We start from the raw sequence: 16,737 nt of genomic DNA on the forward strand, positions 1-16,737 counted from the left end.
CACTATTTGCCACATGTTCCCCTACCGAAACTTTGACGACCTGACCGGACTCATTTCCCAGAACACGGCTTTTGAGGCGGATGGTCGCTTGTACCATTTTCTAAGGGTTCCTTTTGGTGTCACCAATGGGGTCTCGGTCTTCCAGTATGCTATGCACCGAATGGTGGACCATAACGGACTGCGGGCTACCTTCCCGTACCTGGATAACGTCACCATCTGCGGCCATGACCAGCAGGACCACGATACCAATCTCCTTAAATTCCTACGCACTGCATCTCGCCTGAATCTGACCTACAACAGGGAGAAGTGTGTATTTCATACGCACCGCCTAGCCATCCTCGGATACGTGGTGGAAAACGGGGTCATCGGCCCTGATCCAGACCGTATGCGTCCCCTCCTCGAACTTCCCCTGCCCACTAGCGCAAAAGCACTGAGAAGATGCTTAGGCTTCTTCTCTTACTACGCACAGTGGGTTCCCAATTATGCGGACAAAGCCCGTCCGCTCATCAAGCCTACCTCTTTTCCCCTAGCACCAGAGGCTCGTTTGGCCTTTGATAAACTAAAAGCCGACATCGCGAAAGCCACGATGCATGCTGTCGATGAGTCCATCCCCTTTCAGGTGGAGAGCGATGCATCTGATTTCGCCCTGGCCGCCACACTTAACCAGGCGGGAAGGCCCGTCGCCTTTTCTTCTCGCACCCGCCAAGGCCCCGAAATTCGACATTCAGCGGTGGAAAAGGAGGCCCAGGCCATTGTGGAGGCCGTCCGGCATTGGCGCCATTACTTGGCGGGAAAACGGTTCACCCTGATCACGGGACCAGCGGTCCGTGGCGTTCATGTTCAATAACACGTTACGGGGCAAAATCAAGAACGACAAGATCTTGAGGTGGAGAATCGAACTCTCCACCTATAATTACGACATCATGGATCATCCAGGGAAACTCAACGAGCCCTCGGATGCCCTGTCGCGTGGAACATGCGCCAGTATGCAGGAGGACCGTTTGCAGGCTCTCCACAATGACCTCTGCCATCCAGGGGTCACTCGGCTCTACCACTTCGTAAAAGCCCGGAATCTACCCTACTCGGTGGAGGATGTCAGGTCCATAACTAGAAGCTGCCGGGTATGCGCGGAATGCAAACCGCACTTTTACTGACCTGACAGGGCACAACTTGTTAAGGCCACTCGTCCCTTCGAAAGACTGAGTGTGGACTTTAAGGGCCCCCTTCCCTCGACAGATCGGAATGTGTACTTCCTCAACATCATTGATGAGTACTTGAGATTCCCTTTTGTCATTCCCTGTAAAAGTCACAACTCAGAAATGTCAAGTTAGTCATCAGACAATCACGAGAAAATTGAGGTGATTTCAATCATCAGGGTCAGCTAGAGTAATCTAACTGGGTTAGTATTCAAGAGGCTGTTCTTATAACCCAGAGAATGTGAGTTCAGTAATAGTTTGACAATTTAAATTAAGTTTAATAAAAACTGAAATTTGAAAGGAAATTGAATGTATGGTTTCATCCCACAGTCCAAAGATGTGCTTGTTGGCCATGCTAAATTCACCCTCAGTTTCCCCGAACAGGCGGCGGAGTGTGGTGACTAGGGGATTTTCGCAGTAACTTCATAAGACCATAAGACATAGGAGCAGAATTAGGCTACTTGGCCCATTGGGCCTGCTCCGCCATTCAATCATGGCTGATTTTTTTTCTCATCCCCTTTCTCCTGCCTTTTCCCCATAACCCCTGATCCCCTTATTGATCAAGAACCTATCTATCTCTGTCTTAAAGACACTCAATGACATGGCCTCCACTGCCTTCTGCGGCAAAGAGTTCCACAGATTCACCACTCTCTGGCTGAAGAAATTCCTCCTCATCTCTGTTTTAAAGGATCGTTCCTTTAGCCTTGAGATTGTGCCCTCTGGTTCGAGTGGAGTGGAGTGTTAACGTTCATTGGAGTGTTAACGTAATCCTACTTGTGACACTAATAAATAAACTTTAAACTTTAAAAATATGCTCCAAATGACATTACTGAATTGAGTTCGAGTGAATGGAGTTCTTTCTTTCATAATGATATCAAAGCCAGTTGGCAATTAAAGATTTTGTATGAACTATGTGAAAGTGAATGCCAATACCAGGAAGGATTTCTTTCCAAAACCACGGTTAGAGGATTGAATTGAAATGGGTGGACAGTCTAAATTTATCACAGAAATAGACTTGCTAAGGTAAACATAAATAGAATTATGCATTGAAAATTGAAGCATGTGTGCTCAGTGATCATTAATCTATCCATGCTTTTGGGAAAGCAAAATGCTCTATTTACTTGGTCCGTTCTATATCTGACGCTAGACTATCATTCAATCAGATTGGATTTATGTACACTGTCTCTGATATACCTCAGTAAACAACTAGATTTTAAGCAAATATTAACCTCCACAGCTCAGAGACAGCTCAAGAGCCCATTCTTTTCGTAATCTGAATAGATTATTATAGTGAATTTACCTAATCATTTGCAGATACAGAATGGATGGAAAGTAATTTGGAAAATAAAACTGGTGTTCTGGATCAGTAATATTTATTTTGAAAGGTTTCTGTGAAGACATGGATTTCCAACACTAGTTTCACAGTGGAGCAGCAAGTTGAGGGGTACATATCCTCACAGTTACTGGGGAAATCACGATGGGCCAGATTATCCACTCAGCATTGGAGAGGGTGCCACCCTTCATCCTCTTGACCTCCCCTCTCCCCCCGCCACCCCCGCCCCCCCACCCCCCACCACCATCCCAATTTAGATTTGAACTGCCCACTGACCATTTTATTTTGGAGCCTTTGCCTTTTCTTGTGCTGACTCCAGCAGGGTACAGTGATAAACAGAGTCGTGTGGCCAAGTGACGAATGTAATTTCAGTGAAGCCACATCCCAATGTATCATCGTGCACTGAAGCTCTGACTCAGATTATTGATTTACACTGCTTTAAATAGACCTGTCAACCATGACGCCCTCACTGACAATGCACCTATTCAGCACACTAACAAATTCAATCCCTCTTCGCAAGCCTGACAGTGCACACCCTCTTCATTCACTATCAGTGGCCAACAGTGTTCATCCTCATCCCCCCCTGACAGTGCTCCCGCCCTTCATCTCATGACAGTACTCACACGCTACCCAGTGTTCATACACTATCCAGACAGTATTCATACACAACCAAGACAGTTCACATCCCCTGACACTGCTCACTCTCCACCCCCACTGCTCAAACACCACCTTGACAGTGTTCATTACTGTCAATCCCTGTCAGTGCACATACTCCATCCGGACAGTGCTTCCCACCTTCATGCTCTGACAGTGCTCACACACCACTTTGACAGTTTTCACCCTCTGATGGATCTGACCTCCTGACAGAACTCACCTTAATTCACCCCAACAGCGCCCAACCTTTCACATGCTGACATCACTCAAGCCCTTCACCTTCTGGCAATGCTCACCTCCCTCCCTCACTGGCAACTATTCAGGATCCCTGGCAATGCTCACCCAACCCCCCCCCCCACCCGCACACCCCCCACCCACCCCCGCCACTCCCAGTTTCTGACAGTACTAACCTCCATAGTAGACAATGCTGAAACTCCTCATAGTAATCAGCCCTCTTTGAGCCTCGAATAATACATAATACCACTTTACTACTCCGCCCACCTCCACAATTCTCATCCGTTTACGGTGTTCACCCTCTGACAATGCTCAACCGCCCTTCACCCTCTGACAGAGGGCACCCCAACAGTGCTCACCAACTTTACCCACCAACAGTGCTCACCCACTCTCTTACCACACAACAATGCCCATCCCAACAATGCTCAACCTCGCCACCAATAGAACTTTATAATTTTATGCACCTGCAATTAAATGTTCCCTCAGCAATCTCAGTTAGAAAGAAAACATCCCCTCCAATCCAATGTTTTCTCAGAGCTAACAGCCTTCATTCTTATTTGCATATTTATAAACATATTTTTGCCCCTCTGGAGTGATTACATCTATCTTGCAATGTGGTGACAACAGCGGTATGCAATAATTTGGCTGTGTTATGTTATTGAGTTCCCGCATAAAATTTCCCTTCTCATATATTCTATTGTGATGTACCGTACCTTCAAGAAATATATTTTGTGTTGTGTGTTGCTAACTGACTTTGAAGAGGGGTTTTAAGTGTGCAAGAGTATTGTTTTTGTAACTGGAGCTAATAGAGCTAGCTCAGCAGTAAATAATTATATCATGTCATGTATAAGTATTTCAATTAGTAAACGATAAGCTAATTCATTTATTATATTTAAACTGTATATTTATGTGGCCAAACGGGCCACCTAAAATGGCGATTTGTAAAGCACTCTGGGACAATTGGGCAAAAACTAAAACAGCAGGCTGCCACCTAAAAGACAGAGATCAACAGGCTGCAACTCAGACGACTGAATACACAGGATATGGGCCATGTCCAGGGAAAAAGGGACTTTCTGGTCAAACTGTGTTGGTTACCAGACTTGGGGCACCATAAACCCTTATTTGTGAGGGAGGTGTGTGTCCTACGTGCCCCCAGCACCTACAGACATGGCCGTTGGGAACACACCCAGAGATTGGTGTGGCAGCACCCGATTGGACTTTATCGATCAGGGTGATCAAGTCCTGATCGATTGATTGGCAATGGCCAAAAGGGGCGCGAAACCCAATGGGGTATAAAAGCTGCTGCACAACAGAAGCTCTCTCTCTCTCTCTGACCCCACGAACGAGCTGCAACAACGGTGACCATTGCCAGCAACGACCAGCACGAGAAGAGCCACCGCACCCGAAAAGGAAGGAAGACCAGAGCCAGAGTGCCAGACCAGACTACGCAGAGGACTACTGAGCGCACAGATAAAGGCCAATATCTGCTTGGGTACTTGCCAGTCACGCAAAGTTAAGTCAAGATCTAGTATTGGACTTGAACTTTAGTATTTTCTGTAAGATAACTTATTGTTCGTTGGGTGGGTGATTATTGATTGTATGTTTTAAATAAATATTGGTTGTACCAACAAGAAGTCTACTCGCAATTCTTAAAGTTTGTTTTAATAAAAGCTTCCTAATCTGTCAATAGAATTACACCTGGAGTGAAACGCCTTATACTCACATGAATGACAAGAAATATTGTTGGGGTCTAGTCGGAGAGTCATACTTTGGGGTACCTGATCTTGTACCTGAACCAAATTGGGAGCTAGTGAAGAGTTAAAGCTCGAGACAGTGAAATTTGAGATACTGTTGCTTCTTTCCAGGTGTGGCATTTGATTTGTTTAAATAGGAGTGCCTCGTGGAAAAATGGCTATTTCAGTAGAGTTTTTCTTTTCCTGAACGTGCAGTAGGTCACTCGGAGTGGTTTACAAAGGGGGGCTAAAACAAAATGTTTGGATTTGGCAAGCTGTAGTTGACTTTGCCTGAAGGAATGAGGAAGAACAAACTCATGGCAGTCAAAGGTCTGGTGGGAATCTGTTTAAATATGTTCAAGCCCTGCCAACGTTTGACAAGAAGGATGTAGAAGCATTTTGCCTTTCACATCAAATACCTTGTTATTTAAAATATTTGAAAATGCAGTACAGGGTACTTAAGTTTTAGATCAGGTTTTATTCTTTTATTTAATGTGAGCATCACTGGAAAGGTCAACATTTGGTATTTGTCCCTAATTGTCCTTAGGAACAGAGAAACATAGAAACAGGAACAGGAGTTGAACACATCGAGCCTCTTTGTGCATTTAATGAGATCATTCTTGATCTGTGGACTAACTCCATATACCAGCTTTTGGCCCATAATCCATAACATCTTTACTTAACAAAAACATTTCGAGCTCAGGTTTAAAGATAGCAACCGATCTAGCATCAACTGGGAGATAGTGCAAACCTCTAGCACTCTCTGTGTGTAATTGAACTGAATGGCTTGCTGGGCCATTCAATAGCATTACCTTATTCGATTCATTGAGATATTGTGGAAAGATAGCATAAAGCCCCACAAATCACTGGGGAAGGTGGGGGGTTGGGGGTGGAATCTAAAACTAAAATGTAGATAGATCTAAAAAGAAACTCCCAGGAATTAAAATAGCATAATGTGAAAAATACATACCTTAAAATTAATGGAATGTATTCCATGCTAGAATTTGAGTGCTGGCTATCTCTGTACAATGAAGTGTGAAAAGCACGAGGTACATTCTTTAACAACCCCCCAGACACCATCCTTTTAGTTGGAGGATTGTGGCTGCTGTTCAACAACAAAAAGGATCAAATGGAGTTTCTCTGAGAGAAAAATCTGTAATCATCTTTTAACTTTGTTGCTCGTGCCTCTGAGCCCACAATCATCAACCATCCTTGAAAATGGGCTCTAACGTAATCAAATTACGTCAACTGTGAGCACGGTTAGCCTCTGCCCTTTTATTTTCCTGCGAGTCCACTGTCCAGGCTTTGGTAATCGATTAGGTGGAGGGACAGCTTTGTGAGTATCTCTCCACTGCCTTTCCATCTCTTTACACCAAGGAGTAAAACATGTTGTCCAGACTGTGAATATGAATATCAGGTAAAACGAAAATATTGCAGACGCTTGATGTCTGAATAAAAACCAAAAATATGCAGAAAAAACTCAGGAGGTCTGGCAGCAATGGTGGCGAGAGAAAGAGAGTCAACTTTTAAATCCAATATGAATGTTCTTTGGAACTGACCAGAGATGCAAATGTTATGTGTTTCATGGTGTTGTTGCAGTGGTTAGATTAGTTATTAGGACAGCCAGCATTGAACCAGGCTGTTGCTAATAACTCCTACAACTAGTCTAGGTTTCCGAATAAAAGCAAAATACTGTGTATTCTGAAAAACACATAAGTCATTTGAAATTCCAATTTCACTGTCTGTAATCACTTAAAAAAAAACAAAAATCACAAAATACAAAATTCTTCCAGAAGAATGTTGCTAGAGTAGCTAAACAAATATCAAAATAGTAACATCTCAATGAGATTTTGTGTCCAAATTCTTTGCAACTTTTGCAAGGGTTGAGGTGGGTTTGGTTGATCAAGTGAGAATGCCTGGGGTAGGTTAGAGGGTGGAGTAGACTAATTATCAGAGATGTCAAGGAACAATGGGCAAAGGGAATGTAAGGGTTTGGGTCAAGTCCAACAATCTCCTTGTTTTCCATTATTCATTCAACCCTTGACATTCCCTTTGTCCCTTCACATGTAAACCCTGCCATACTATCAAGAAGCTTGTCACTAGCCGAGTAAGAACATTCTTCTCATATTGAGGTGGGTAGAAAACTGGTTGGCAGACAAGGAACAAAGAGTGGAGATAAACTGATCATTTTTCGATTGGCAGGCAGTGACAGTACCATAGGGATTGGTGCTGGGACCCGAGCTATTCACAATATATATTAATGATTTATATAAGGGAACTAAATCACTCCAAATTTGTAGATGACACAATGCTGGGAGGGAGGGTGAGCTGTAAGGAGGATGCAGAAGTATTTCAGTGTGAATCAGACAAACTGAGAGAGTGGCAAATGTCTGACAAGTGCAGTATAATGTGGATAAATATGAGGGTATCCGCTTTGGTAGCAAAAAGAGGAAGAGAGATTATTATCTGAATGGTTATGAATTAAGAGAGGGGAATATGTAAGAGACATGTTTGTCATTGTAATTCAGTCACCGAAAGTAAGCATGCAGGTGCATGCTGGTTAGGTGCATTGACCCGAACAGGCGCTGGAGTGTGGCGACTCAGAGAATTTCACAGTAACTTCATTGCAGTGTTAACGTAAACCTTACTTGTGACTAATAAATAAACTTTAAAATTGACAGAGCTCAGTGAGGACAAAAAAAGCATGCCAGGCAGAACAGTCTGGCCAAGTTCAACTGTAAGAGTTTTAACAACACCAGGTTAAAGTCCAACAGGTTTATTTGGTAGCAAATGCCATTAGGTTTCGGAGGCCTGCTCCTTTGTCAGATGGAGTGGATATCTGCTCCCAAACAAGGCACACAGAGACTCTGGCATTTGCTACCAAATAAACCTGCTGGACTTTAACCTGGTGTTGTTAAAACTCTTACTGTGTTTACCCCAGTCCAACGCTGGCATCTCCACATCAAGTTCAACTGCACAGGTAGTACCAGAGTCTCAAACAGACAGTACAGTGTATTAATAATTTTCAATCAAGAGTTAAGAGTTGTTTTGTCAATCGAGTTTTGATAATAAGTTTCTTTAATAAAGCTGGGTTGCACTGCGAAGCAATACTTGCCCTTTTTTCATCTCATGAGTAAGAGCACCTCCATTAATGAGTTTTAGTATAACCTGGTTGAAATATCTCATGTAATAGACAACGTGAATGTGGGACACGCAATTGGACCTGGGGTGAATTGCAGAGACAGGCGGCAGGCATGGTGGCACAGTGGTTAGCATTTCTGCCACACAGCGCCAAGCACCCGGATTTAATTCTGTCTATGTGGAGTTTGCACATTCTCCCCATGTCTGCGTGGGTTTCCTCCAGGTGCTCAGGTTTCCTCCCACACTCCAAAGGTGTGTAGGTTAGGTTGATTGGCCATGCTAATTTGCCCCTTAGTGTCAGGGAGACTAGCTGGGTAAATAGGTGGGGTTAAGGGGATAGGGCCTGGGTGGGATTGTGGTTGGTGCAGGCTCAATGGGCCAAATGGCCTCCTTCTGCACTGTAGGGATTCTATGAATGAATGAAAAACATTCCTGAGGTCACAACTGACCCTGCTAAACTGACCTAAATGTAAGAGGTAAGATGAAGAGGTTTTCAGGTTGTATGAGAATTGAATAATGGTTGACAGTGAGGAAGAAAGCTGTAGATTGAATAAAGATGCCAACGGACTGGGCAGCTCATCAGAAAAGTGGAATTCCAGCCAAAGAAATGTGAGGGATTGCATTTAGGAACGGTAACTGTGAGATATACAACAAATGGTATTATTAAGAAAAGAGGGAACAGGGGAAATAGAGAGATGTTTGGGTACAGGACAGATAGTTACAAAGGCACACAGACACTGGCTGAGGAATAAAATGTAGAAGTTACACTAAACTTCAATTCTGTCTGCAAAAATAATGTTGCATCTTCATTTCAGTGTAGATTGTTATATCTTGTTATTGCATGGCAAAGTTACATCAATGAAGTAGAAATTACTTGTTTTATTTTATCATGACAATTTGGGAATCTGATCATTTCCTTGTTCAGTGAGGTTTCGAGCTCCACTTGTGTGTGAAAGATGCTGCCCATCCTCAGGATGGATTTCAATTCAAACATTCCTCACTCACCGCAGAACAGGAATGCAGCCTTTCTGGAGGAATCAAATCCAACCAGTTTGACAACTTGTGGCCAATGCGACTGTAAACACATTTTGTCAGAAATTTTACTGAAACTTTCCTTGTTCCAGAGAGGTTCAGTAAAACTGACAAATGCTTTGAAAAAAATTGTTGCATTTCCATCTGGGACATGGGAAATGTCAGAAAACATCAATTTATTGATATTTGTATTTTCACCATGAACAAACCCCTTGCCAATGAGCGAGAGAGAAAGACCTTTTCTGTACATTAAGTGGTTAACCATTGAACTTCCAAAGTCAATGATCTCTGAGCAACAAAGACTGCAGCTGTTGGGATGAGCACAGACACTCCACAGTTACATTTAACATTCCAAATTAGCAGGAGATACACGGAAAAGAGGTGGATCCTGGATAAATTATTCAAGATGTGGAGATGCCGGCGTTGGACTGGGGTAAACACAGTAAGAAGTTTAACAACACCAGGTTAAAGTCCAACAGGTTTATTTGGTAGCAAAAGCCACACAAGCTTTCGGAGCTGCAAGCCCCTTCTTCAGGTGAGTGGGAATTCTGTTCACAAACAGGGCATATAAAGACACAAACTCAATTTGCATGAATAATAGTTGGAATGCGAATACTTACAACTAATCAAGTCTTTAAGAAACAATTCAACAACTCATGTTGTTTTGTTTCTTAAAGACTTGATTAGTTGTAAGTATTCGCATTCCAACCATTATTCATGTAAATTGAGTTTGTGTCTTTATATGCCCTGTTTGTGAACAGAATTCCCACTCACCTGAAGAAGGGGCTTGCAGCTCCGAAAGCTTGTGTGGCTTTTGCTACCAAATAAACCTGTTGGACTTTAACCTGGTGTTGTTAAACTTCTTACTAAATTATTCAAGACAAAGTTGGTCAGATTTTTATTCGTTAAGCTAACAAGTGAAGTGAATTAATGGCAAGTCATTTTCAGATGTTCCTTGATTTGAGGATAACTTTTGCTCAAGGCAGAAGGACTTAGGCTTACTTTAAGTAAGTAGGGGGACTGGCTCAAGGGGCAGAATGACTGCCTCCTGTTCCTATATTTAATCAGAGCCTGAATAATTGATTGTAGTACACGATGAATGTAAAGGCTCTGGGGGATTGGAAATTCCTCTTTCACTCATGACATTCATAGAATTCCGTCAATGCAGAAGAGGCCCATCAAGTCTGCACCAACTCTCTGACAGAGCATCTTACCCAGGCCCTCTCCCCCGCCCTATCATATAAACCCACACATTTCCCATGGCTCATCCATCTAACCGAGGCATCTTTGGGCACAAAGGGGCAATTCACCTAACCCGCACATCTTTGCACTGTGGGAGGAAATCAGAGCACCCGGAGAAAATCCACGCAAATACAGGAAGAATGTGCAAAATCTGCACAGTCAACTGAGGCCTGAATTGAACCCGAGGCCCTGGAGCTATGAGGCAGCAGTGCCATTTTGCTGTCCTGTTGTATTTCAGGCTGAGTAGCATTTTTGTGAATGTCACAGAATTCCTGTAAAAATTAGATAATTGATTCGAGAGGACAAACTTTGTCAATCAGTTCAGCAAAAACACTCAAATGGTCCATCCTGTATACAGTCAGAGCAAAGCTCCAAAACTTGCTGGTGGTTTCATTGAAGGACAGATGAAAAACTCTGAACAAAGGATTCTCAGTCTGGAGATTTGACGATAAAGATTCCGAAATTACTGATTTGACGCCTGCCGAGAAACAGATCCAAAATGTCCAGGATTCTGTACTGTGGCCGCAAGGTTAAATATCCATCTCGATGTTAAATTGATGAACAGTGAGACAGGCCAGAGCATTGTGAACTCAAACATTGGGCGCAATTCTCCCATCGTGACCCGCAACTTTTCTGGTGGGTCAGGCTGGGAGATGCGCGTGTCGGCCATTTTGTGGGTTCCCCGCCAGCTTTTACGACCCACGCGCATCACCCAGTTGGAGAAAAATGGCGCCACCAGGAACCGCTGAAAATTGGCGTGCCGCTGATTAGCACAAGTTTACATCCCTTTGCATGCCATTATCGGGATCCACGTGGCAATCTCCGCCCACGTCTGTGTCTCCCACCTCTTTGGCATGATGTAACTTTGGCGCGAATCAGACTAGGTATTTAAAAGTCTCAACCTGGTGTGGCAGCCTTGAAATGGCGTGTGGAGGTAAGTGCTGCTAACGGAGCACGGGGAATGTTGCTCGCAGGCGCTGGAGATGACTGGTGGCCTTCCTCCTGCTGCCTTCAGGTGTTGGCCCATGGACCAGTGATATCTAGGGTGGAGGGTTGGGGGTCGGGGGCCTTCTATTTCCTCACAGCCCACTGGGTGAAGTTCCAGCAGGGAGTCCCACCCACCCTCCTCACCCCCTGGGTAGCTCTGTTGCACACTACGGGAGGCAGCCTTGAGGGCTCCCACTCACCCTCCCCCTCCAGGGCACTTTGCAGTGGCATTGTCTTACCGCGGGATGTGCTCTGGGACTCCACTAAGTGCTGGTGATCCGGGGTGGAGGAAGGGTGCACCATGTGCTGACTGAGGCCTAACCAGATGAAGCAGGTTGGGGTGCAGAGGTTCAGACATGGACTGCATGGAATCTGCTGTCACTGGGCACACATCTGGTGCTGATTTCCAGTCCGTCCCTGTCCTGTGACACGGACCAGCAAAGCGCGCCTGTAACAGATGCTGCAGTTGCATACATAGCAATGGCTCAAGGGTGCACATTTCCCACGTCTGCGCATCAACCTGCATAATCTGTGCCAGCACTTGTAATTATGGGAATCTCACAGAACCCTAATCGGGCCACACATGGCACCTTGGATTGTGTGGCGTTGCCAGCTCCCACAAGTGGGGGTTCTCGCCCAAGTGAGGGATTGGGGTGGTGCTGGGTCTGTGCAGCCAATGAGAATAATCCCTCATTCTATGCTCTTTCCAAACCCAGTAAGAGTTTTAACAACACCACGTTCACCCCAGTCCAATGCCGGCAACTCCACATCATGACTTTCCAAACCCCACAGTGCAGGTGGATCTCGGTTTGCTCGATCTGGAGTTGGCCATGTTGGTGTTAGCAGGGGCGGAGGAGGAGGAGGAGGCGATGGCTCAGGAGGTGGTCGGCGTTGACAGACCACTGCAGCAGCAGCCACCACCAGACCCTCAGGAAGGAGGCCGGAGGTCCGCCACTGAGGGCCAGGAGGTGGGTAAAAGGGCTCCCGAGAGGGTGCAAAAAAGGCAGAGGGTGCCGAGGGCAAGGAGGTACAGGCCCCGCAATGCCTTCGAGGCCATTTCAGAGGAGATGTACCGTCGCCGGCTGCGCCTATCCAAGACCATGGTGCAACACACTTGTGAGGTGCTCTCACACTTGGCACCTGAGGGGAGGGGTGGCTGCCCTCAATTTCTATGCCTCCGGATCATTCCAGGCACCCAGTGGTGACCTAGTTGGGATCTCCCAGGCCTCCATGCACAGATGTGTGTGGCAGGCCACAGATGCCCTGTATGCCCGGGCAGGGCAGTTCATTAATTTTGATGTGGGCCGTGCACAGCAGGAGGCCAGGGCTCTCGGATTCGCATCCATTGCCAGGCTACCAAATATGCAGGCTGCAATGGATGATGCACACATTGCCTTGCCGGCCGCCCCATGCACGGCGCAGCAATTTTTGAACAGGAAGGAGTTCCACTCCCTGAACATCCAAATTGTCTGCGAACATCAAATGAAGATCATGCAAGTCGCTGCACGCCATCCAGGGAGTGTCCATGACAGCTCTGTGCTTCCACAGTCGTGATGTGGAGATGCCGGCGTTGGACTGGGTGAAACACAGTAAGAGTTTTAACAACACCAGGTTAAAGTCCAACAGGTTTATTTGGTAGCAAATGCCATAAGCTTTCGGAGCGCTGCTCCTTCATCAGATGGAGTGGAAATCTGCTCTCAAGCAGGGCACAGAGACACAAAATCAAGTTACAGAATACTGATTAGAATGTGAATCCCTACAGCCAACCAGGTCTTAAAGATACAGACAAGGTGAGCGGAGGGAGCATTAAGCACAGGTTAAAGAGATGTGTATTGTCTCCAAACAGGACAGCCAGTGAGATTCTGCAAGTCCAGGAGGCAAGCTGTGGGGGTTACAGATAGTGTGACATAAACCCAAGATCCCGGTTTATGCCATCCTCATGTGTGCGGAACTTGGCTATCAGTTTCTGCTCAGTGACTCTGCGCTGTCGTGTGTCAAGAAGGCCGCCTTGGAGAATACTTACCCGAAGATCAGAGGCTGAATGCCCGTGACCGCAGTCAGACTTTGAAGACCAGCCCAGTCTTCCGGGATGGCTACTGGGTGACAAAGGATACCCGCTAAGGTCATGGCTGATGACGCCTGTGTGGAGGCCCCAGACCGAGGCGGAGACCCGCTACAACAAGGCACATGCAGCCACCCGGTCCATCGTTGAGCGGTGCATCAGCCTGCTGAAGATGCGGTTCCGCTGCTTGGCCCAATCTGGGGGGGGCCTTCCAGTATGACCCTGTGCGTGCTTCACGTATCTGCACAACATCGCCCAGTAGCAGGGAGACCAGCTGGAGCAGGAGGAGGAGGAGAAAGAAGAGGAGCGGTGAGGGGGCAAGGTGGGAGTCCTGTCATATGAAGAGCCGGAGGAAAGAGGGCGGGCAGTGATGGCAGGTGTCCGGCAGGGAAGGGCAGTGAGGGACACCTTGATTGCAGCCCCCTTCACCTAGCTGGTGCTGTGCAGTGAGGGGGCTGCAACCAACACACATCCACCACACCCCAGGAGCAAGAGCAGCTGCTATTCCCCCTCCAAACCGACCTGGGCCTTGAAACCACCAATCACCCTTCCCCAGCCTCTGTCATCCCACCACCCTATCCCCCAGAAACATCCGACCCTATTAATGTGCCTCGGCTGGCAGTGGTTGCGAGTCTTGCTGGACTCGGTATGTACCGTGTACCTGGTGGATGGTGTTCTCACATGAGATGATGGCATCTGTGTCGATGATCCGGCACGTCTTGCAGAGGTTGCTGTGCCAGGGTTGTGTGGTGTCATGGTCACTGTTCTCCTGAAGGCTGGGTAGTTTGCTGCTGACAGTGTTTTTCCAGGCTACGGCGTTTGCTGTAGAGCTGGTTTATGAGGTGTTTGAGGAGTGACCATTGTCCGCATAAACTACCCAGCCTTCAGGAGAACAGTGACCATGACACCACACAACCCTGCCACAGCAACCTCTGCAAGATGTGCCGGATCATCAACACAGATGCCATCATCTCACGTGAGAACACCATCCACCAGGTACACGGTACATACTTTTGCAACTCGGCCAACGTTGTCTACCTGATACGCTGCAGGAAAGGATGTCCCGAGGCATGGTACATTGGGGAAACCATGCAGACGCTGTGACAACGGATGAATGAACACCGCTCAACAATCACCAGGCACGACTGTTCTCTTCCTGTTGGGGAGCACTTCAGCGGTCACGGGCATTCGGCCTCTGATCTTCGGGTAAGCATTCTGCAAGGCGGCCTTCACGACACACGACGGCGCAGAGTCGCTGAGCAGAAACTGATAGCCAAGTTCCGCACACATGAGGACGGCCTCAACCGGGATATTGGGTTCACGCCACACTATCTGTAATCCCCACAGCTTGCCTGGACCTGCAGAGTCTCACTGGATTTCATGTCTGGAGACAATATACATCTCTTTAGCCTGGCTTGATGTTCTCTCCACTCACATTGTTTGTATGTTAAAGATTTGATTAGCTGTAAGTATTCGCATTCCAACCATTATTCTGTAAATTGAGTTTGTGTCTTTATATGCCCTGTTTGTGAACAGAATTCCCACTCACCTGAAGAAGGGGCTTAAGGCTCCGAAAGCTTGTGTGGCTTCTGCTACCAAATAAACCTGTTGGACTTTAACCTGGTGTTGTTAAACTTCTTACTCAAGAAGTCTGCTCAGGGCTCCCAATGAGAAATGTGTTGTGGCTTTCCTGTCTGCCATTCCCTACAATGGCTGTGGAACAAGTGCTAGGGAGCTGGTTTTCGGAGCTCCCCATTGATTAGCATGATTAAGTGTAGCTGTGGCTGGGGAATCAGAGGGAGGCTGTCACAGGCAAGGCCATGAACGGTTTTGGCAATGAGGTTCAATGTTCTGTCAGAAATTATGTCGACGCGATTCACTTCGTTTTTCTCACTGGAACCAAAATTCTGCCAAATTCTTATACAATCGCCTGTACCATATCTTAAAAGCAATGTTGTATCAGTAAAGCAGCTAGTCTATTACAAACAGCAAGATGGTGCCATTCCAAATCTTGTACAAAAAAGGAACTGCGTAATTTTGGAAGGGAGCCCTTAGCAAAGGTGCCTTTGTTACTGAACTTCCCCAGAATCAGAGAGATTATAAAATGTACAGCTAACTTTGCTCACAGTTAATGTGACAGGAATGATCAAATCAAAAAGGCCACTCCCTGTTCTGAAGCGAAGCTGAATGTTTGAAACCCAGCCAGGGCCCTTGCAGCAACTTTCACACAGAATCCAGCTCTGACTCTCAGAACAAATTCCTAATTTCTGACTTGCAAACAATCAAATGACTTCTAACTGATTGAACCAAATGAAGCAACAATGATATAATCACAAAATCTGCACAGATGGAGAGAATACCTTCGTGGTTAATTTAATTCCTACTTTTTCCTCGTTAGTACTCATAGAATCCCTACAGTGCAGAAGGAAGCCATTCAGCCCATCGAGTCTGCACCGACAACAATCCCACCCAGACCCTACCCTCAGAACCCCACATATTTACCCCATTAATCCCTCTAACCGCTGCATCCCAGGACACTAAGAAGCAATTTAGAATGGCCCATCAACCTGACCCACACATCTTTGGACTATGGGAGAAAACCAGAGCACCTGGAGAAAACCCAAATAGACATGAGGATAATGTGCAAACTCCACACAGACAGTGACCCAAGCTGGGAATTGAACCCAGGTCTCTGGAGCTGTGAGGCAGCAGTGCTAAGCACTGTCAACACGTTTCATTCTTCTTTGTTATAATACCCTGTTTCTTGGATATGTTCCCAGATATGTTACTCAGTGCCAGGTGCTTTCTGCTCCTTATTGTTTAACAAGAAATCAAAAGACTTGCATTAATGTAATGCTTTTCATAACCGCCAACCTGGCTGAGTATAATACACTCGGAAGTAAACACTGTGGTGATTGGGAGAATGGATACAGAGGAGAATGTCTTCAAAGACAGGGTGAGAGACAGAGATGATGAGAGGATAAAGTGGAATTGAGGATAGAGCTCTTTCAGAGAGAGGGTGGGATCTTGTGTGCGCACACTGCCTGCAGGTCCCATGATCTGGCGTAACCTGCAAATCACAAATCTTGCCAGCAAGATCGCAATCTTTGATTTTCCCCCTCC

This window comes from Mustelus asterias, chromosome 16 (assembly GCF_964213995.1).
Source record: "Mustelus asterias chromosome 16, sMusAst1.hap1.1, whole genome shotgun sequence".
In the NCBI taxonomy this organism is placed as follows: Eukaryota; Metazoa; Chordata; class Chondrichthyes; order Carcharhiniformes; family Triakidae; genus Mustelus; species Mustelus asterias.